Genomic DNA, 23430 nt, shown 5'->3' with positions numbered 1-23430 from the left:
GAAAGATCTTCCCTTGGATCCTACTTTCGGCAAGAAAAAATCTCATTCAGTCGCTCTTGTTTAGTCGACTGGATTATTGCAACTCTCTGCTGGTTGGAATAAGGGAAGGCTTATTATCAAAACTACAAGTGGTGCCAAAGAGCAGGCCGCCTCGCCCTCAACAAACCGGTGCGCACCCCTTCTTTACCTCTCCTACGCCAACTACATTGGCTTCCTATTCGAAAACGAGCCATTTTCAAGCTGCTATGTATGGTCTTCAAATCTCTGCAGGGGAATGGTCCAGCATATTTTTTCTAAAAACTGGCCCTGTATCGACCCGTGCGTCAGTTAAGATCCAGTATTCGCAATCTGATTTGCTCGCTCAGAATAAACAAGGTCAAAATGGGTCGTTGAGCTTTTTCTCATCTAGCCCCCAGCCACTGGGACAGTCTCCCTGAGGAGATCCGGGCCTGTGCCGATCTGTCTCGATTTAAGAAAATGCTCAAGACCTGACTGTTTTAGGATTATTCGGCTCATTGGTGTTCTCATCTCTGGCGCCGAGAGATCCCCCTGGGGATGATTCGCTGCGCCCTACAAATGAGTATAATAATAATAATAATCTGGTGGCAGGAACCCAGGACGCACTCGGTCATAGCACCATAAAATTGTCAAAAGGGGGGGGGCAACCATGCAAAAAGAGGGCACTTTCCTACAACGATAAACATCCTGCTTCTTCTGCTCATTGTCAATGGCTGTACCGAGACTTTGTCCAGTGCTCCCTGGTGATGACAGCTCCTCTTTGGATGCAGCCTGCTGCTTTGCCCCGGTGAACTCTACCTTCTCCTGGACATTTTCTTAAAAATGTCATCTCAGTCTTTGTTCAGCCAAAACAAGGCCTAATCCACCTTGAGTATCTGACTTGTGCTCTATTGTGGTCAACCTTAACTTTTAACTTTGTCCCGGTCTCACACAACAAGATACGCTTGGTTGGCATTTTGGTCTTTCAGGTGCTAGATTTCACTGAAATCTTTAAAAGGCCCTGGTTGTATTGATAGGATTTGATTATTTTTTTAACACATTTTATTTGTCAAAATAGCACATATAATGCAGACCTCTGAATCCTAGAGACAGCAGCCACATGTAAAATACAAAAAATTGACTTTGACCTTTTTGCATATTTAAGGACAGGAGAATATGAAAGGCAATACAAATAAAATCAATTCCTACGAACAACCAACTTCCCCACTTCCCTCCCCAGCCCACTGTCTCCATATTACGGAACAACATAATACTGACCCAGGCTGCCGTCAATCTACACAAGAGCTCAGCATCCACAATACCATTTTCTACTGAGGAATCGCGAGCCACACATAAGGGAGTGCAAGGAACGCTAGAGGCCAAGTGGTTACTCTGGTTCTCGACCCCAGCCCCCCGTGGTGGCACCAGCTCCAGGCCTCAATAATCTGCCCAGCGCCTCCAGATCTTATACTGCTTCCTAGGGCACCCTCTAGCCTCACAAATGGGGAGCTAGAGACCCATACAAAAGTCCAGGAAATTTTTCCAAATCGAGACCGAGGGGGCAACAACCGCCTTCCAGGCTCTAGCTGTATCTCTCTTCGCTAAGGGAAAGCCCAGGAGCATGAGATGTCGCTTATAGATGTTGCCCCCGAACCCTTTCATCACATGAATGAGAACAAGCTTCGGTGAGTGAGGAAGCTCCACCCCAGAACTTCCTAGAGGCAGGCCAGTACCCCCCTCCAGAAGCGTGCTAGCGCTGTGCAGTGCCATATAGTATGTATTAGGGTCCCGTCTTCATGCCCACAGCGGAGACACTCTGGGGAAGCCACCAAGCCCACCCTCCAGAGCCTAACCCTTGTAAAATAGACCTGGTGGAGGTATTTAAATTGAATAAGCCGCAGGTGCACTGCAATAGCTGCCCCATGCGAGGAAGCCAAAGCTTCTGTCCAGTCCTCTTCTTCCATCTGGCCCACATCACCCTCCCAGGCCTCCCTCAGATGCTGCAAAGAGGGGGAACAGTGCGTAACCAGGGACTGATAGATTCTGGAGATCTTATGGTCTAGGAGGTCCCCCATAAAAACCTTAGCTTCTACCGGGCTAAACTCCGGCAGCAAGTCCAGACCCTCCAAGCTGGGACTGATAACATGCCAAAATTGTAAATATTTAAAGAACTGAATCTTTGGTATCTGGAAAGCCGTCTGGATGTCTTGAAAGGATTTCAACACTGTGCCGCGCATAACTTCCCTCAGAGTAGATATCCCGATGTTATCCCATTCGCGAAACCCGGAGAGACTCAGCAACTGCGGAAAACGGCGGTTGTGCCATAATGGGGTCTACCTAGTCAATCTGTTCCACCAGCCCGTCTTCCGCAATGCCTGCCTCCAGATCTGAAAAACAATCTGTGTGACAGGTGTAAGGAGACGCCTTCATGGAGCAGAGTAAAGAATAGTGTGTAGGGACTGGTCTCCCATGCAGCACCGCTCCACGGCGTATGCTGGGTCTGTCCTGTCTCCATACCACCACTCGTTTAAGACAAGTAAATGCGATGCAACATAATAGGACCAAATATCGGAGGTTGCTAGTCCCCAGCTATATGGAGATAGGAAGCACGTCCGGACCGCCACCCTCACTGCCCACCCTCCCAAAGGAACTGTCCCAGAACTGCTGGAACCACAGTGGGGGAATTGGATAGGGACATTTTTGTAGTTGATACAGTAGTCGCGTGAGCAACACCATCTTAAAGATGGCTGACCTTCGGTAGATGGACAGGGGCATGTGGGACCGGGTCTTAATGTCCTCACGCACCCATTCCCATACAGGTGCAAGATTACGTTCCCAGGCCATGGTAAGAGAATCAGACAAATACACCCCCAACATTTCATATTGTACCACCTGTACAGACGTCGCCTAAGAACCAAGCTCGCCCGACCTCCCAACACCCACAGGGTGGACTTCCGAGGGTTCATATATAAACAAGATGTTTCCCCGAAGATCTGCATGATACGCAACAGCCGAAGGCCCATTCGTTCCAGGTTGGTAAGAAAGAACAAAACATCGTCAACATAAAGGGTGATGCGATGGGACAGTCCATGCGCCCATTCAAACCCAGATACCTGAGCGTCCATCCGAATCCAAGCAGCCAAGCGTTCCAATGCTAAAGCAAAAAGATATGGGGATAATGGTCACCTCTGCCTGGTGCCCCGCCCAATAGAGAATGCAGAAGAAACTAAGCTCGCCACTCGTACCGAAGCCATTAAGTCAGTATACAACAAAGTGAGGTAGGACAAAAAACGTGGTCCGAAATTCAGCCGCCACAGTAGCGCAAATAAATAGACCCAACTCAAGGAGTAGAATGCCCTGTCCATATCCGCCAACAGAGGTGCAGCCCGTTCCCCCAATCCCTCGATCGTCGAGACTGCCACATGAGCCCACCTAATATGGCAGGTTGCACGCTGGAGCATAAACCCAGCTTAGTCTGGGTCTACCAGAAAGGCTATGTGAGGGCGGAGGCGGTACGCCTAAGCTTTAGCTAATATCTTGACCTCCACGTTCAGGAGGGATACAGGGCGATACGAGGCGTGGTGCTCTGGTGGTCTACCGGGCTTATGAAAAACTGGATGTATGACGTTACAACGCATGCTATTACAACGCATGCCTTTACGAAGCAAGTTTTACAACGCAAGTCGTTACAACGACTTGCGTTGAGGGGCGCTGGATAGTGAATAGTTTAATTTACTATTCCAACTCCAGTCCCCGTGGATAGTAGGGAAGGTGTTAGAAACTATTCCCTATCCTAGAGCGCCCCCCAGCGCAAGACGTTGTAAAAGTTGCGTTGTAATGGTTGCGTCGTAAAGGTACTTCGTTGTAAAAGTTGCGTTGTAAAGGATGTTCCCCTGAAAAACTACTATCTCCGCATATCTCCAGTCATGGGGCAGACACCCCCAGTCCCTGGCCTCCTCCAGCACCCTGCGGTAGTGGGGTCCCAGCTGCAAAAAATATTTCTTTTAAAATTCCCAGGGAAAGCCATTAGGGCCTGGGGCCTTGCCAGAATTAAGAACACCCAAGGTCACCCCAGTTCTTCTTTAGTAAGTGGGCCTTCCAATTCTTCCATATCTGCATCCGAGAGTGCCTTCGGCGGGAGATCGTCCAAGAAACGATCAATGTCTCCCGCTGGGAGGCATTCCGTAGGTGCATATAACTCAGCATAATACTCAGCAAAACTGCATGAAATAGCCGACGTGCCTGACACAGGTAGCCCATCCGACCCCACGACACCCAGAAGGGTCTGGGGGTGAAGCGAACCCTGACACAATCGGTGTCACCCCATTGGTAGATCCTACTATGGATAGTAAGCCAGGCCTGTCGAGCCTCATCTAAGAGGATATAAGAATATTCCTGCTGCGCTAGCAGTAACCAATGTCGAGCCAGCCGCCTACTATCCTCTCTGCCGCGCACCTCCAACTCAAAAATAGTAGCTTCCGCTCGAAACAGGGCCTCATTATGCTGTCTTCAGGCCGCGTCACAAAATGAACTATCTACCCCCGAATTATGGGCTTATAGGCCTCCCAAAGAGTCCCAGCCCCCTAGACCGAGCCCAAGTTAATGGCCAAATATTGATCAAGGGCATCTTCCATTCAATCCCTGTAGTCCTCCTTCTGAAGGTTCCAGACTGATAGGTACAATCGGAATGGCCCACAGGCTCCCCCGGCTTGTATAGTAAGTGCCACTGGAGAGTGGTCAGAAAGTCCCCGTGGCAGAATGTCTGCCTCCGCCACTCTGCTGCCAAAGACCCGTGGGATGAACAGATAATCTAGGTGGGAAAAGGAACCATGGACTGCAGAAAGATACATATAGTCCTGCGTATTATCCTGCGCCAGGGGTCAAACCAATCAAGACTCGTCACTAAGGAGTACAGTTTAGTAGGATGGCGGGCCTCAGATAAACCCCCAACCTCCATCTATCTCTGGCCACATCCATCACATCATTCCAATCCCTTCTTACTACCGGTAGGCCCTCGGGTATATCTGTCCACAGCGTCAGAATCTTTTCCGCCAACCCCCAGGAAAGAGGCGGGGGGCATAGACAGTCCCCAGTACCAAAATCTAGCCCCCTACCGTACCCTGTACAAACAAGTACCTGCCCTTCAGATCTACCCAAGTCTTAACATGTGTGAATGCAACCCTATGGTGCATTAAAATAGCAACCCCTCTGGAACCCCTCACAAACCCGGAATGAAAGACTTGTGTGAATCCGAAGCGCTGAAAGCATACTGCCTTGGTCCCCATCTTCGCGGGCTCGTTTGGCTGACTTCAGAATAGCCCCCCGTTTGATCTTGTCTAGTTCCCCTCTAAGAACTCGAACAAGACCAGGGGCTTCCCGTGTACTAACAGACATTCCTACTCCGAGCAGATCCTATTCAGTACCATGGCAGCAGCAAGAATCTTCCACAAGACGTAACAGAGTCCAGAACACAAGTAGACAGTGCAGCAACCCCACAAACTCCCCCTCAAAAACACAACCCCACAACTTCCCCCCACCCTGTACCTCCAAAACAATGAAGTACCTGTCGCAGCAGGCAGAGCAAGCTGACCCCAACAGGAGGTCCCACCCCTCACCCACGAACCGATCCCCAAGTCACAGCCCATGGTCTAGTGGCCTCCTCTCCTTCTGTGCAGCCCCATGGAGAGACTGGCGAACCTACATGCCCCTTCGGCCTATAAAGAATACTCAAATTCGGAAAGTAGCATGGTCATCCTGGTATCAGTCCGATGAGACACGTTGCTCATAAACAGACCTCTCCCGGGCCGTGGGGACCTGCAGACTGTGAGCGGCGCCAGGATTTGGAGCGTCCACCCCTTCTTCCCCTTGGCCCGTGCTGATTCCGGGCAGGCCCACCTGAAGCGGAGTCGGATTCTCTTCCCGGGGAGAGTGAGGACGCAGCTGCACAGTTTCATCTGTCCAGTGGGTGTCGGGTACCGGTATACTACTGCAGTCTGGCCGGATAAAGAAGAGCATAAGGGAGCTTGAGTTCACGGAGGTGGGCCTTGGTGGCTAGGAACGACTGCCACCGCTGCTGCACCAGCTTAGTATAGTCCAGAAAAATTAAGATGTGTGAGTTATTGAACAGCAATGGCTCCTTAGCCCGGGCCTGTTTCAGGATGCTGTCCCTGTTGTGGTAATTGAGGAGCTTGGCGATGACAGGCCACGGACGGGTACCCGGGGGGGGGGCTTCTGCATCAGAGCCCTGTGTGCACGTTTCACCACAAAGCAAGTCGAGAGTTCCCCAGAAGAGAGCCAGCCCGCGAGCCAGTCCGTAAGAAACCGCTCCATATTCCACTTTTCGCAGTCCTCTGGAAAACCAACAAAGCGCAGGTTGTTGCTTCACGCCCTCCCCTCCGCGTCTTCCACTCTCAGTGCTAGGCCCTGTTAGGTAGTCTCTATGTGACAATACTTTCTGCTGCAGAGTGGCGACCACATCTTCCACGCCCGAGATTCTTGTCTCTGTCTCTGTAATGCAGTCTACTGCATTCCTCAGGTCCTGGCGTAGGAGCATTATGTCGGAGCCGACCGCCCCGATCTTGGCTTCCAAGGTGTTTCTGTATTGCGTAATGGTGGCCATGAGAGCCGCATTATCTGGTATAGCATTCTGAGACCCCCGCGGGCAGTGCCGCCGGCCCCCATGGCCTGTGAATTTATCCATGGTACTCTGTTTAGTTGAGCCATTTCCGGGCTTGTCTCTGGTCATAGTGGCCCAATCGCTGCCACCGACCCCAGCCGGAAAACCTCCAGGAGGTGACAATGTAGCCGTTCCGATGGAGGTCAGGGTCCCACACCCGGTGTCGTAAAGGTGGAGGCAGGCCATCCCCCAAATTGACTTTTGTCTGGCCAGCCCTGCTGAACCTTTCATAGGCACCCCGAGAATGTCATCCCCCCGTGCGGCCCGACATGGCCGCCGAACCCCTGGTGGTGCTAGATCGCTAATGGGGGGAATGAGAGGAGGGGGGTGATGAAGGAGCAGGAGGCGCTGCGCTGCCAGGCCGCCCTCCCAGGCAGTGCGGTGGTACTCACGTGCTGGGTGCCTGATTAGTAGAAACTCCAGCTGTCTCAGGAGGCCCCTTCTCCACCAGGAGCTGCCCAGGCTGGAGCTGTGGCACCAAGATGGCTGTCAGCCGGCAGCGTCCCCCTCTCCCAATGCCTCCACCACTCAGCACTGTGACCAGAGCAGGCCGCCGACAGAATCCGCTCCCCCAGCTGGGTACCGAAGGACCATCAATGTTGCAGGGTGAGCCCGCACAGCAAGCCTCAGCTGAGACTCACACAACCATCATGCTTCCTCCACACTGTTGGTAATGGGGTTTCTGGGTGGTAGAGGTATGCACCCTGTCCAAGCAGGAACCACAGTCACAGGCAGGGTAATGTAGTACACACTTAACGTTTACCTATGCTCACCCTCTGGTAGCTTGGTACAGAGCAGTCAGGCTAAACTAAAGAGGCAATGTATAAACTATTTGCGTACACATACAGTAACACAGCAAAAACATCACAAAAGTACTCCACACCAGTTTAGACGAATAGCCAATATTTATCTGGGGAAAACAAGACCAAGTCAAGATATGATTTTTTTTTCTCAAGATTAACAAAATGCAGTGCTTAGAAGCCATTACCTCCTCGTAAGTCTTCCTCGCCACCTGAGTTAAACAATGATCTTCAGCTCCACAACAGAACCCTTAAAGGAATTTTACGCTCCAGTCTTCCCATCCCTTCCCAACATGGCCGGCCACTTTCACCTCTGACCCAATACAAGAGGAGGCAGAACCCACCCCTCTTCCTGTTTTTTTTGTTCTGGCCTACAGACTCTCTGAGCGCGATTTGCAGGCAATTGGGGCGAGGTTATGCCTTAGCTGGCCCTAAAGCCTGGGGTGGAGGCCCTGCGCAGCGTGCTCTTGTTGCACCCCTTTTTTTTTACTTTATTCTACTGGGTTTTTTGGCAAAGGCTTCGCGGGGTGTGTGGGTCATGCATCGTGGCTGGTGGTGGTGGCACTGCCCCAAAACCCGCCCCTTTTTTTTCATAGAAAGTCCAGACTATCTGAGGGGCCCTGCAATTGTTGACTTTCGTGGAGATTTGGGAAAGGTCTGTGTCCGACCACTGGGTCCTGCGTATTCCAGGGACCCAGTGGTCCCTGCAATACGTATTGCAGGGAGGGTTACTCGATTGTCTTCATCTCCCCCACCCAGAGATTTTTTGTCGACACTCCCTCACCATCAACTCCGCCAAAGCGGGAGGCACTTTTGGTGGGTGTTGGGGATCTTCTCAAGAAAGGGGCTATTCGTCCTGTTCTGGCCTGTAAAAAGAGTCAAAGGGTCTACTCCATTCTTTTTCTGGTAAGGAAGGTTTCCGGGGACTTCTGTCCTGTGCTGGATTTGAAAATGGTGAACTCGTTTGTCCTTCATGTTAAGTTTAAGATGCTTTCTGTGCAGGAGATCCTTCCCTTATTGGTTCAAGGGGATGTGGTATCTTCCTTGGATTTGCTTGATGCCCACCTCCAAGTGCCGTTCACCCTGCATTCCAGCTGTTCCTCAGGTTTGTGTGGGGGCAGAGCATTTCCAATTGAAGGCACTACCATTTGGTTTGTCTTCTGCCCTGAGGATCTTCATTAAAGTCCTGGCTCCCTTGGTTGGGCTCATCCATAGGGATGGAATTTGGGTATTCCTGTACCTTGATGACTGGCTGATTTCTGCCTCTTCTTTTTCCAATTGGACTCTTCAAGTCCAGAGTGTCTGTGAGATTCTGAAGAGGCACAGCTTTCTGATCAATCACAAAGAGTTGCATCTGGTTCCCATCCAGGAGTTAGTGTTTATTAGGGGTCAACTGGACATGGTCAAGGGCAACCTTGAGGAGGGACCTGGGTTGTCTGCTGGCCTTGGATTCTGCCCAGGTGCACGAGTGGTTGAGGTTGCAGGGTTTGATGCCAGCAGCAATAAGTGTACTGCTGTGGGCTCATTTGCATCTGTACCCGTTGGTAAACCATCTCCTGTCCCATTGGTCCCCTTGTTCTGCTGCTTACGATCTGCCAGTGGTAGTGTCGCCTCAGATTCAGATCCTCCTGGGTTGTTGGGTGGTGGAATCCAATCTGACATGGGCTCTTCCTTTTCAGGTGTCCTTCTCCCGGGTGGTGATGATGGATGCCAGCCAGTTGGGCTGGGGGTGACGTTGGATTCCTGGTCTGTGCAGGGTCTCTGGGATCGCCTGCAGGCTGGTAACTCGCCCAACTTGAAGGAGCAGCTGAAGGCAGTTCCGACGGCTTGTCTGGAGTATGCATCAGCCATTCAGGGGCATCATGGTATGGTCCAGATGGACAATTAGGTGGTGATGGATTACCTCAATCACCAGAGGGGCTGCAGGGTTCGGTCCCTGTGGCTCCTGGTTCAGGAAATTCTCACTTGGGCGGAAACCACTGTGTTTTCACTGCTGGCAGTGTATCTCCCAAGGAGAGAGAATTGTATGGCAGATCACCTGAGCAGGGTTTTTCCCCCTATGTCTTCAATTTCACTGTCTGGGAACGTGGTCCGTGTATTGCAAACGCAGTTTGGCTGCCCGACAGTGGACCTGTTTGCGGCCAAGGGCAATGCTCAGCTGCCCCGCTTCTGCATAATTATTCCCTGTCCAGAGGCATGGCGGGTGGATGCGATGTTATTCAGGTGGCCAGACACCCTGCTTTATGCATTTTCTCTGATCCATTTGATTGCCCGGATTCTGTGCAAGGCATTTGTTCTGTTGATTGTACTGGGCTAAGCTCACCGCTTGTGGTATACTCTTCTGAGGGAGCTGGCCATTCAGGAGTTTTGGGTGATTCCTAATCTTCCTTATACGCTGAGGGGTTTGTGTCTTCCTGCGGGGTTCTGGGTTGGCTCCATCTTCAGGCCTGGATCTTGAGACGGTGAGCCTCTTGTTCCGTGGCTAGATGAGGAAATGGTTGATTTTCTTCAGGGTTCCTGACATCTGGCGACTCTTCAGTCTTATTCCCGACATTGGGGGTCCTTTTCCAGGTGATGTGTTTCTAAAGGCCTATAGTCTGGTTCAGCGGACCCGTTCTGGGTGCTGGATTTTCTGTTGGATGGCTTTACATTGGACCTGGCTCTTTCTATGTTTCAGGCTCAGTTTATTTTTTTCCAAATTATTTTTATTAACTTTTTTAGCAATGAAAAAGCTTTCACAATACATCATTTTACTGTTAGAGTTGTTACAACAGTATAAACATGCCAATAGGAGGTATACAATAATCTGTGAATGCACGGATTGGGGGCTTGGATCCGCTAATAATACAGAATTTTGTAAAGCGCGAACAGCTACCTCGCTAGGAGGTGTCCCGGCGCTAGGAGAACACAATTGACCTAGAAGCGAGAAGTAAGAAAGTTTAGCGCGGTTGAGTGAAGAGCCATGTCTTCAACATCTTCTTGAAGCAAGGTTCAGAATGGGCCTGCTGGATTGCTTGTGGTAAAGTGTTCCATAGGGAGGTAACATTTGCCGAAAAAGTTCGACCACCTAGTCGAGCCTTTTTTGTTCGTGGAACAGCCAGTTGAACGCGGCCATTGGAGCGCAGTGCGCGGGTTTGGGAATATCTCGGGAGCCGGCTTTTCAAGTACTCTGGGCAGGAACCATACAGAGATCTGAAGGCTAGCGTGAGTGCTTTAAATTTTATTCTGCTGGCAACTGGAAGCCAATGCAATGAACGTAAATGCGGAGAGACTGACTGCTTGAGAGGAATTCGCAGTAGCAGTCTCGCAGCCGCATTTTGAACTCCCTGAAGTTTTTGCGTCAGGTATTTTGGTAGGCCCAGGTAGAGTCCATTGGAGTAATCCAGCCTAGATGTAACAGTGGCATGGATTACCGTTTTCCGACAGCTCTCCGGGAGGAGTCTCAGGATCTTGCGGAGATTCCTCAGTTTACTCAAGCAGCAGCCGGCAACTTGATGGATATGTGAGGTAAAGGACATGCTATCGTCCCATCTCACTCCAAGGTTTTTTGCCGTACGGCTGGGTGAGGGGGCTTGGCCCATCTCTGTGGGCCACCAAAGTTCTGAGGCGGGGGTAGGGCCTTTGCCAAAGAAGATGACTTCAGTCTTATTAGCATTTAATTTTAGTTTGTTCGTATTCATCCAGTAGGCTATGTCTTGGAGACATCCTTTGAAGTTCGAAAAGGACTCCGGTGACACCTCTGAATACGGAAATACCAACTGGGTGTCGTCGGCATAAGAAATTGCCTTGACACCCCAGTTGGCGATCAACGTAAAGAGAGGAGCGAGGTAGATGTTGAACAAAAGGGGGCTGAGAGCCGACCCTTGCGGGACTCCGCAACTGAGAACTTTGGGTGCTGAGGAGACCGTCCCAAGTGCCACCTTCTGAGTTCTCTGGGACAGATAAGAGTGTATCCATCCCAGTGCTTTACCCTGGATACCTATCTCGGCCAGGCGTCTGAGTAGTGTGGCGTGGTCTACCGTGTCGAAGGCGGCCGACAGATCCAGGAGTACCAGCATCGCTGAGTTACCTGCATCCATCGACCACCTTACTGACTCGGCTACCTCAATAAGCGCTGTCTCCGTACTAAAGCCGGGACGAAAGCCTGACTGTGTCTCATGCAGTATCTTATTTACTTCTATGAATTTGCTCAGTTGTTGCTGTATTACTTTCTCAAACATTTTTCCAGGGGCAGCTAGCAGCGAGATTGGGCGAAGATTACTGAGGTCATCTGGATCCCCGTTCGTTTTTTTTTCAGCGGGAGGAGAGTAGCATGTTTCCAGACGTTAGGGAATACTCCCGAAGCGGTGGATGAGTTCCAGATATGTTGTAATGTGGGGGCTACAAACTCAGCTAAGGGGCCCCATAATTTAGCTGGGCACGGGTCGTCTGGGGAGCCTGATTTGCATCGGGTAAGTTCTTGTCTCACCTCACTCAGGGATATAGTCATGAATTGGGTGAAGGTCTCACCCAGCTCATTATTAATCACAATGTCCTGTTTCACCGTTTTTGTTTCTGGCCCAAAAGATTCATACACCTTTTTGATTTTTTGGTGAAAAACTCAGAGATGTGTTCACATAGAGTAGGTGACGGCGAAACCTCCCTCTCGATGCACTTGGGTTTAAAAAAGGACTGTACCACCTTAAAAATCTGTTTGCTAGACTGTTCTGCCTGTTGAATAGAGTCCGCATAAAATTGTTTTTTATTTTTCCTAATTGCTTTCCGTAGTTTTTTGGATGTTTCCTTATATATAGTTTAACCCGTAATTTGCTCTCCATAGCCTTTCCAGTTTTTTACAGGCTGCTTTCTCTTTTCTCAGGTCCTGTGAAAACCAGGGGGCTGAGGGGGAATCTCTCTTTGATAGTACTCGAGAGGCTGGAGCAATGGAAGAAACCATCTTTCCGACCCACTCATTAAGAAGCTGTGCATCTGCATTCGTATTGGCGGTCAGAGATGGAGTAGTCTGAGCTAGGACAGGGCCCATAGTATCGGGGGTCAGTTTTTTCCATTGTCTCTTCAGGAAGTAACATTTACTTGAAGCTGGTGTGTCATATACCATGTTCAGTTTAAATGGGACTAGTGAGTGGTCTGACCATGTCAGAGGAAGTGGCGCCTCAGGCTGCACGTACTTAATATTAGAAAAGATAAGATCGAGCGTGTGGCCCCCCTTATGCATAGGGCCCTCATTGATCAGCCTAAGCTTGGCCGTATTTAACGTAGATCTGAGCAGCTCTGCCACAGCACAATCTGTTTTATCCATATGGATGTTAAAGTCTCCTACCACAATGAGTTGGGGGTGGAGGAGAGAGCTCTGAACAATCATGTCTAGCAGAGCGAGTAAATTGGGATCTTCGCCACCAGGAGGGCGATAAATTACTAAGCCTGCTAGCGATAGCTGAGGGCTTACCTGAAAACAGAAATGAAGGCCCTCAATTCCCTGAATAGTAGTGGGGGGCTGAAGATGTTAATGTTAGCTGCTCTTTAAAGATAATAGCTACACCTCCGCCTCTTTTTGCACCCGTGCGGTTGGCGAGACATATTTTAAATCCCAAAGGGACTGCTACTGCAATAGTGGTCAAGTTATCCTCCTTGATCCACGTTTCTGTTAAAAACAGAACGTCCCACTCCTGCTCTTCTAGTAGTAGCCAAACATCGTCAGAGTGTTTGACTAGGGATCTGCAGTTCAGTAGGCCTGCTCTGAGGCCTATCTGAATTGGAGGTTTGGGACTGCGGAGCCTCACTATATCTTTAGTGCCAAGGGCTATCCCACATGTCCCACAGATCTGAGGGGCGGCGAAGGTCTGAGGATCTGTTGCATGAGAGCAACATGCGGATGGGGGATTAAAAACCCTTAAGTCCTCACCTGACCACACTTTCCTTTCGCCTCGTGTTCCTTTGCAGGCAGCATATCTGGCCCCGTCCGCGGTTTGGTCGCGGACGGGCGCAGACAGGCTTGCCTTAGGCGCGCCTTTGGCGCGCAAACGGCGCTCCCGCTGCGCCCGTCCGCTGCGCTTCCGGTGGAAACACATCTTAAATAGGAGGTGGAATAAGGGGCGTGGCCTAACAGGTGGTGGGCGTGGCCTCCGTGTCCCAGGGGAGGGCGTCCACACCAGGAAGTGTCCCGCGGCAGCGTTCCTGCAGCTGCGCGGGGGAGCCCAGGGGAGAGAGGTAGGATTGTCTTAATCACAAATATACACTCAACCAAGTAAAATCAGTCTTAAAATCACATCATTTACACAAATGTTAAAATCGCGAGGATCGACTCTCCCGGCTTCCGCCTCAGGAGGTCAGTAGGTTCAGACTCGCGCTCGGTTTGGCGCGCTATTTATCTGCTCGCCGAAAAAGGGGCGTGGCCTAACAGGTGGTGGGCGTGGCCTCCGTGTCCCAGGGGAGGGCGTCCACACCAGGAAGTGTCCCGCGGCAGCGTTCCTGCAGCTGCGCGGGGGAGCCCAGGGGAGAGAGGTAGGATTGTCTTAATCACAAATATACACTCAACCAAGTAAAATCAGTCTTAAAATCACATCATTTACACAAATTTTAAAATCGCGAGGATCGACTCTCCCGGCTTCCGCCTCAGGAGGTCAGTAGGTTTACAGTAGGGTGACTGATGCAGCGCAAGAGCGGGGGGGGGGGGGACACTTGGGGGAAAAGGAGCGTGGAACCATATGTGGGAAAAATTAGATTGAGAACATGAGCCGTGAGACTGCAAGGGAGTGGGGGGAATACCCCCTTGAGGGGAGAAAAAACCGGGGGAGAAGGGGGGGAGGTATAGAGGCGAAGACTGAGGCAGGGGAGCAGGATTAGACAGTTTGTACAGGGTATATTGTAGTGTAGTTCCTATTATCCCAATAGGCTCTGCGCATTGGAATAATACCTTCAATAGTATAGGCCTAGACCAGACGTTAACTAGGTCTACTACTGTCGATATTAGACTTAAAGTTTTGGGTTTGCCAGCTAGCTCAGAGTTCACTAGAAACTTTCTCGAATAGGCAAGGAGGAGTTGAACCTCCCTGGATAGACAAGAAGGGATTTAGTTTCTGACAACCATAGAACATGACAACTTTGCTCTCCCCTAATCAAGAGTGTATCTCGAGAGTCGTGTGAACAAAAGGCAATTTATTTTACTCAGTCAGTACGTGCATTCTTAGTCTCATCAGATTGTAGAGAAAAGGAAGAGACGGGCGTGTTCAATAAAAGATGTTATTTATTGATCAGTCTCTTTTCTCATACAAGAGAAATGGATCGATATTATTGCAATACTTATGGTTAAGTAAAGTGCATACATTAAAAGCAGAAGTATAAAATAATACTGTAAAAACATTGATATGGTTTCTAAGCCATATGAAGGTTTAAAATGAATAAGATATATTACATACACATATACATTTGACTAATCGTACTCAACTGGTGTTTCTAACTACGCCTACCCCGTGTACCTGACCTAAGTCTAATGCGTGGGCGGGAATAGAAAGTTACCGTTTAAGTTAAGTTTGTTTTGCCAAGTGACTGACTAAAGAATTCTCTGTGAGGGGTTATTCAGTTCTGTACCTGGAATCTAGGATGGATGAGGGATGGTATCTCTCGTCTCTGGCCTCGATATTCCAGGCTGCCTGCGAGGGCTACCCGGAAGCGCCGGAGCTGGATTTCTCGGCAGGAGAAAAGGCAGCTTCTCGTTCTCAGCGCGTCAGGAAGGCGGGGCTGCGCCAGCGGGGTCTGCTCTGCTCTGGGCTTCGGCAAGTCTGGCTGCTCCGATCTCGTCACCACCGCGTGTGTTTGCATAGGGCAATATCGGTAATATTTATACCTTTAAGGTGCCGAGATTGACGTAAGGATGGACATAGATACGTCAATAAGGATGTCATACGACCAGGTCGTTAGCACATTCTTTTGCTGAAGTTCTCGGTGAAATCAAAACAATGGCCGCAGGGTTTTTCCCAGGTTGTCATAGGTTTGATTTGTTTTGAGAACTCCGTATGCCTTATCAGGGGCTGGAGGAATATCGCTTGTCTAATTAGATGGCAAGCGTTATGACCTAATCAGATAACACGCTCCTGTGCCGTAGTGTGGCTTTATCAGATAACGGTTCCTGCATCATGGGGGTTTTCTGCCTCATGGGATGGCTGCTAGTTAACTTGTTAGTTTGTTAATCAGAATAGGGTCAGGAATAGGGGGATCGATACAGAACCTATAGGAATACATCACACCCACTCCACGCTAACTATGGACATATTTACTAATCTATGCATAGTAAAACATACAGTAGAGTATCGTGTATACCTTACCACCCCAAAATACATAAATGCATTCTGAAATTATCAAATATACGGAAGAAAAAAGCATTTACATGTATTGTATGCACTCAAGCTGTGAAATAATGCTAAAGTAATCACGCATTTGTATACATTATTGCTAAATGGTATATGAGAATTTACACATGAAATGGCTCTTAATACAGAAAAAAGTTCGAGACCATTCCATCACAGAATAAAATAATTATGAACATACCAGCGGGCAGCTAATGTCTATAAGCTATCTAAAAGTAGAAATCTTAGTTCTCTAAGAATAGTTCTTACTTTAAGCAGAAGATAGTGTCCCGAAAAATATGCAAAAATATTTTGGGGCTGCTGAAAAAATTGCTGTCCGTGAACTGGAGGGAAAAATGTTCATGGTATTTTGCTTTTCTAGTTGAAGGCCAAATTCAGGGAACGCCGTGTACGAGCCTGCTCAAACGTCTCTATTTCTGCTCTGGTGAGAACATCATATCATTTAGACTCTCGAAAAAGTTGTCAACAGCTTCCTGGGAGAGTTCCACTAACTCGGAAATAGGTGTAACCATGCATTCGTGCGCATGATTGTCTCCATTGGCATTCTGATTTGGATTGCTGACAGAAGGTCGTACCTGATCGATGCTGCTTTCATTTTGAACCTCACTACCGCTTAATCGTAGTGGTGAAGCTTCCACGAATGCCGTCATCAGGATTGGTAGCCGTTGAGGGCAGCACAAAGCATGAGCCTTTGTTGGACTCAACAATGTTTCTGCATCCATTGGCGCATCCGATTGTAGCGTCAGACAGGTGTCTAACACGCATTCTTCTCCGCATAGCAGGCACCTTAATACAGGTAAAACACATCGATGGCACATTGGTCGAAATGAAAGAAACCAAGTCATGTTCAGGTCTCTAAGCCGGGGTAGTCCCAGGATTTTTGATATCCGGTCCCGGTATCCAATGGCTAGGATTGTTTCTTCCCTTGTCGCAGGTGTTTTGTCTGTGATATGGTTTGCCATAACGAAATATAAGGACTAAGAATAGGATTCCTGCAATTAGTCCTAAAATGAGGGGAAGTCCGCCAAAAATCGAATGGACGAAATCTGGAAAAATACCCAGTATGGCTTTGAATGGTGTTAATGCCATCGAAAATACTGTCTTAAATACTTTTGAGACTCCACTGGTATCAGAAATATTTAAGATTTCATTCAGGATTTCTGCGAAATGTATGGGGGAATTAGTCGATAACAATGAATGTATCTCTGCAGTCGTCCTTGCGACTAGGAGATCATACGTTTCTTTTGATGACGTGAGCCTTGTCGGCGTCTGAAGAAGCACTGTTTTCATTCTGCTTAAAGTATCTATTCGAATAGAAGTAATTTTCAAGTTGGGCCATGCCCTTGCCTCCCTGTCTGGAAAGGAGCTGGGGAACAATAAGCGTCCACAGCACTTGACCTTCGCAGTCGTAGTTACGAGATAAGGAGTCCCGGGCATAAGACTACAGCATCTGCGGTCCACAATTAGAATGTAACTCCCATTATAGAGTCTTTGAAAGAATGGTTCTATCTCTGTAGCAGGTGTGCCTAGCTGGTGACATGAAAGGTTATTTGAGTTCCCTTCACAGGCTCCATGCAAACTAATTCCGTTACACAGAAGTGTACCGCTTAGTGACATCGCACAATTATTGCCACTAAGAAACACTTTCTGTCCTTTATTACTGACACATGCATGTGAATAGGGCAGGTTCCATGTTGTTTTAATGTATCCTTTTCCCAATTTTTCGTACATGCCAGCCTGTATATATTTTTGGCAGTATTGAAACCTGAAGGTTGATATAGGAATATTAATTATCCCATGTATTATCCATTCACTGACAGGTCGTTCTGACATTGTCACTGGTAATCTTTCGAGTTTCTCAATGCTCAGGATTGTATAATCAGCACCCTTCTGGGCCATACTGATTTGTTTATCAGTAAGGTTAAAGATATTGAAAAGTGACGTTGTGTTGATTAAACGCCAAGGCACATAGCCTGAACGCAGATTTTGTAACGTCCAGCCAAGCTGTACAATAGAACGCAATTGAGACTGACCGTGTTGTAACAACAGTAAGTCTTGCGATATTATGTCGATTGCTGAAGACACAATGCTGTCCAGAGAAAAAATTCTGGAGGACAGAGTCATTAACCCATTGTCCACTACAGAAAGTGATTTTTCCAAATTAATACGGTCAATTTCCTGTATCCTTTCTGCTGTCTCAATTTGAGTAACCTTCCAGGCCTCATTGTATGCTGCATATACAGAGGCTGCTATGAAACGCTTTTGACGCTGTTTGCGTGGTCCCATAGTGAAATCACGCAAGTCAGCACCATCAGTAAGTAAAGTTAGGTGTTGCTTAATTTCTGCCAGTGTGGAAGTTTGTAGCCATTGAAGGCATAATTTGCCCACACTGTAGGTGGTTATTATCCCTGGGTGATGTCTTTGGGGATATCTAGGGTCTGGCCTGGTCATTTTGAACCCCTGTGTTTTGTTCAGGAATCTGTCTTGACAGTTATTAGTATCTGTGGGCCAGATCAACCACTGTTTCCAATCTGGATGTGTTCTGTTTTGGTTTAATGCATAGTTTATGTCTATCTCCTCATCTGTAGAGCTATTGCTGTTCATTGTTGGTTTTGGAATAGACGGTTTATTTAAGTCTTTGATTTTGGCTAAGCCAAGACAGGTAGTTTGTTGAACAGTGTCATTAAAAAATATAATTTGTTCTGGGATCATGCAGGCTCTAAACAAAGATTCTATACCCTGTATTTGCCATTCTTTTGTGCCCCAAACACTTTTCAATTCAACATTTTTGTCCCAATAATCAAAACCAAAAGTATTCATTTGTTCAAAGAATGAGTCTGAATATATCAATTTTGTGTTGGTTATCATGGTCTTTGTCCCTGTCTTATTTGACAATTTGAAATAAAATGTTTCAGCATTACTTATGTTAAAACCTGAAAAGTATGAATATTTGTCATAAATGGTTCTTGAGCTTCCTTTTGGAGGGGTTGCACAATGTTCCCATTGATTATAATTTAAAACATTTCTAGGTTGTGCAGATCTATGTAAAAAATGGTTACCATAGTGGTTGTAGCAATACATACTATCATAATTAGTAGAACCCTGCAAATAATCATGTTTGGTAAATTTAGCAGACATCACTAAGTCAGACATCATATTGTTTATACTTTCAAAGTCCCAATCATCAGCAAATGTGCTTGGTTTTACGAAGTCACTCAATGAGATTTTAATTTGGTGTGGATATTTCAGGATTTCAACCGGACCATAGATTTCATAGTCAGTGTTGTCCCATGCTACCCCACCCGGTATAGGATTGGCTGTGAAGTTGACTGAAGAAAGTTCTCTTTTCTCGACGTGTGAAGATGTGTGTGGTTTGAGGATCAAGTTGATTTTCTGACTTGCTGTGTCCATTTTAGCATATTTTCCCTCAATGAAGCGTCCCAAAGTTAGTATCATGATGAGCCAAAGTATGAGGATAAATGCACCAAAACCCACCCAAAATTCAATCCATGGAGAAATCAGATATGTTTCTTTCAGTTGTTTCAAAAGTTCTTTAGCTTTATCTTTAAAGGTTTTTGATGATGGCTGTGTTTTTGATTCAGTGAAGCCTTCGGAGGAATCATCGAAGTTTATGAAGTAGCCGGATGCAGTTCTGTCAAGTGTTCCAATTGTTTCAGGATTACTGTTTCTTGCATAGTCGTTTGTTACTTCATTATAGGTTGGTGTGTCTCTGCTAAATGTTTTTATTTGGGTGTTCAGAGGTCTAAGTTCCATTGCATTATTGCATAGTCCTTGTCGTTCTTCTGTAGGCGTTTCGAATGTGATTAGCCTCTTTGTTAGGACCTCTGTACTAGTAGCGAACCTTGGTGTTCTGCTACTTATGGGGAGTCCACTTGGCCTACTATTTGTTATCGGCCACATGATTGTGGTTTTACCAGGTCGATGGATACAACTCGGTTCTCCTTTTTACCAGCAAGCGGCGGTAGTACTACTGATCTTGTCCCGTTGACAGACAAGACAGGAACTGCTTTTCTGTAAGAAGGCCCAAATTCCTTCTTTACCGCGATCTTTTCTCTGACTAGATCCCCGACTTTTGGAATCCAGACAGGTCTTGCTGGGACAGGTGGTGGTTCTTCAGTGGCTGTTGGCTGCTGTTTCAACTTTATGTTGCTCAGGTCTTTTCTTGTTTCGTTTAAGTCCTGTAAAATAGCCAAACGATCTTTGATATCAAAGCTTTTTTCCTTTACCACTGAAGTCTGACTGTCAATGTCAGAGATTAACATCCTAGTTCCAAATAATAATTCGTACGGACTGAATCCCTTCAGAGAATTTCTTGGCAGGTTATTTAGACTACGTTGGACACTTATTAGATGTTTGACCCACCCAGCTCCCGAACCTAATACCTTTGCCGTTATAGATTGCTTTATGTCACGGTTTTTTCTTTCAACAATTCCGTTCCCCTCAGGGTGAAATGGACAAGAGTACCGCAATGTCACGCCCATGCTGACCATGGCCTCCTTATAAGCTCTAGAGCTAAAAGCAGGACCATGGTCCGAATGCAGCATGCCAATTGCGTATGTGCCGATAAAGACTCGCAAATCTTTTATAACAGTTCTGGCGTCAGCCGTTCGCTGGGGCCACATCCATATGAATCTCGTACATGAGTCCACTGCAACCAAGATATATTTATAGTTACCATCCCTTTGTAAGGGACCACAGTGGTCTAGGTAAACACAGGCTAATGGTTTATCCGAGATTAGAAGGGGCGTCTGCGCTGGGCGTCTCACCGTTGATACTTTCATTCTTTGACATATTTCACATTCTAAAACATAGTTCCCTGTTTGTCTTCTCATTTGTGGCCACCAGTATCTCTGTTTTAATAATGATACTGTGGCTGAGACGCCAGCATGTATAGAAGCAAGCCCTTCGTGTGCCGCTATTATCAGTCCCAACCTATGTTCTATGTTTGGAATTGCCCTATCCCCCACTCCAGGGATTCGAGCAAAAGGAACATTGTTTGCATCAGTTATGTATGAGTATTTTACTGGAAAGCCTTTTGGGAGTGTTTATATCGAATCCTTTTCTGTAGCGCTGACAGCCTGTAATATTTCGCTGTCTATTTTTGTTTTTGACCGTGTGATGGCAGCTACGGAAGCCGTTTGCACAGCTGCCTTCGCTGCCTCATCAGCCAATGAATTCCCTGCAACGTGAACGCCATCACGTTGATGACTCAGCGTATGTATCACGTGAGTCTTTGGTAGTTCTTTCTGTAAAAGAACTACTTGTTCCCAGAGCATTTTATGCTTGATTGTGCCACCTTTCGCATCCTTGAAACCATTCTGAAGCCAGATCTGCAAGTATTCATTGTAAGATTGAACGCAATAATACGAATCGCACACTATGAGTGTGAGGAATTCTCGATCGGTATTTTCAAGCGCCATCTTGAACGCCAGTAGTTCAGCTCGCTGAGCTGTACAATCTCCTAGAGATTGTGTTTTAGTGATAGCTGGTTTAAATTTCCCTTCGTGCCAGCGACCTTTAACGATCGCGCACGCAGCACTGTAGGCTTGTTTACCCCCTACTGCGGGTTGTGCTGATCCGTCTGTGTATATTATACAGCCGTAATGTTCTAGAGGCAGAATTTCGGTCGGCGGAGGACATTCAAATTCATATTGGAGAAATTCTTGTGTTTTTAAGTTAGGATCAAATTCGTATGCCACGTCTGTTGCAGCAAGAGAATTAGCCCATTGTATCCATCTCGGATGGAGCGCTTTAGCATTTGGAATGCTTGCCTTTGTTACCGCCTCTAGGGCTGGTATCGGTGTCACGATTATTATTCGTTTACCTTGTGCCAGGGCTCGTTCTTTTGCTATAGCTGTCTGTGTTGCAGTTAGAATTTTTTCCGTTGGGCTGAATTTCATTTCAGCCTTAGTGTACAAGTGTGATTTGAATGCAATTGGTACCTTTTCTCCCTCATTAGAGGTCAGGTATGTGAATCCGCATCTTCCTGGGATGACTCGAATCACAAGATTGCGTGTGTTATCACGTGTTTCTAATTTTGTTTTAATTAGCATGTCTGTTTGTAAGGATCTCAGAATTTCTGTGTGTATTTGAGTCCAATTGGTTCTTTTAAAATCTGGTTTTATTAGATCATAAAGGGGTTTGACCCTTTCTGCGTAATTTGCAATGTATGTTCTTCCGAAATTTAGGAAGCCTAGAATTGACTGTAGGTTTTTTAGTGTTCTAGGTGCTTGGAGTACGGCACATTTCTCTAGAAAATTGTCAGCCAGGCTTTTGCCTTCACTTGATAATTCACATCCTAAGAACAGGACTGTCAGATGGGCAATTCTGGATTTTTTAAAGTTGAATTTGTAACCCTCTGCTGCGAACCCAAGTATTATGGTGTTCACTCTCTTCAAGTGAGTCTCCAAGTCATCATCTGTTAAGTATATGTCGTCGACATATGATAATGCTTCGTCGTCATATGTTTGTAGTAATTCTGTTACTCTCGCTGAGAATACTCCCGGGCTGTTCTTGTACCCCTGGGCTAACCGACAGAATTGTTTTTGAGTGCCATTTATTGAGAATGCAGACAAATATCTGCTCTCTGGTGCTATGTTTTGACAAAAGAATCCATTAGAGATGTCTAATGTTGTTTTGTATTTTTTGCGCACTATGTTATTCATTAGTGCAGCACTATGCGAGTTTTGCACTGCAAAAGTTTTGCAACATGAGTTAAGGTGTCGGTAATCCAAAACTAGACGATATGAATTGTCTGGTTTGGAGACCGGAAACAAAGGGTTGTTCATTTGTGAGGTGCAAGTTTCAATCACCCCCTGGTATTCTAGCTGATCTAGGATTTCTTTTACCGGTTTTTTAGCTTCTTGCTTAATTGGGTACTGCCTCTGTGCAGTAGGTTGTGATTTTAACTGGATTTTGTGAGGAGGAGAGTCCTCATCCCATCCTACGTGATTTTTATATAAAGCAGGAGCTAGGGCTACTGCCCACTTTCTAGCAAGTGTGTATTTTTTATGAATTGGGATGTGATTTGAGAAGGCAGGCATAATTATTTCTTCGCCATGAGGGCAATCCCTGACAAACTCTGGTGGCCAGTCTTTTTCAGCTAGAAGGATGTCATAGCCCTTGGAGAGATTATCCCAAAATAGTCCCCTTATTTTTCTAGTCTTATCCCCCTCTATACGTAAAGTTATTTCATATATTTTGTGAGGTTTGCTAACTCTGGTGTCTGCAGTTTCCACTTGAAGATATTCATTCGTGTCCACTGTCTCCAGATGATTCATAAGGACTTTGCGAGCTATGCTCACTTCTGCTGCGCTGTCTAGCATTGTCTGAGCCCATTCTCCGTTTTTCAGTTGTGTCCTCAGTATTCTCGGCATTGTTAACTACCTTGATACTGGCTACCTTCTTTTTTGGAAATTGTAATTTCTTTTTTAGCTGAGCAGGTTCCTTGTCTTTGGACTTGGCGTGCTCTTCTCTTTGCTCTGATCGTCCTCTTCTTTCCGATTTCTGCGAGGAAGTCTGAAAAGATTGAGAGGGACGTGTATCAATGTCTTGATATCTATCAGGCTTCTTT

Source organism: Lissotriton helveticus, chromosome 5_1 (assembly GCF_964261635.1).
Source record: "Lissotriton helveticus chromosome 5_1, aLisHel1.1, whole genome shotgun sequence".
NCBI lineage: Eukaryota > Metazoa > Chordata > Amphibia > Caudata > Salamandridae > Lissotriton > Lissotriton helveticus.
The sequence above is the reverse complement of the archived record's forward strand: the minus strand, read 5'-3'. Positions refer to the sequence as shown.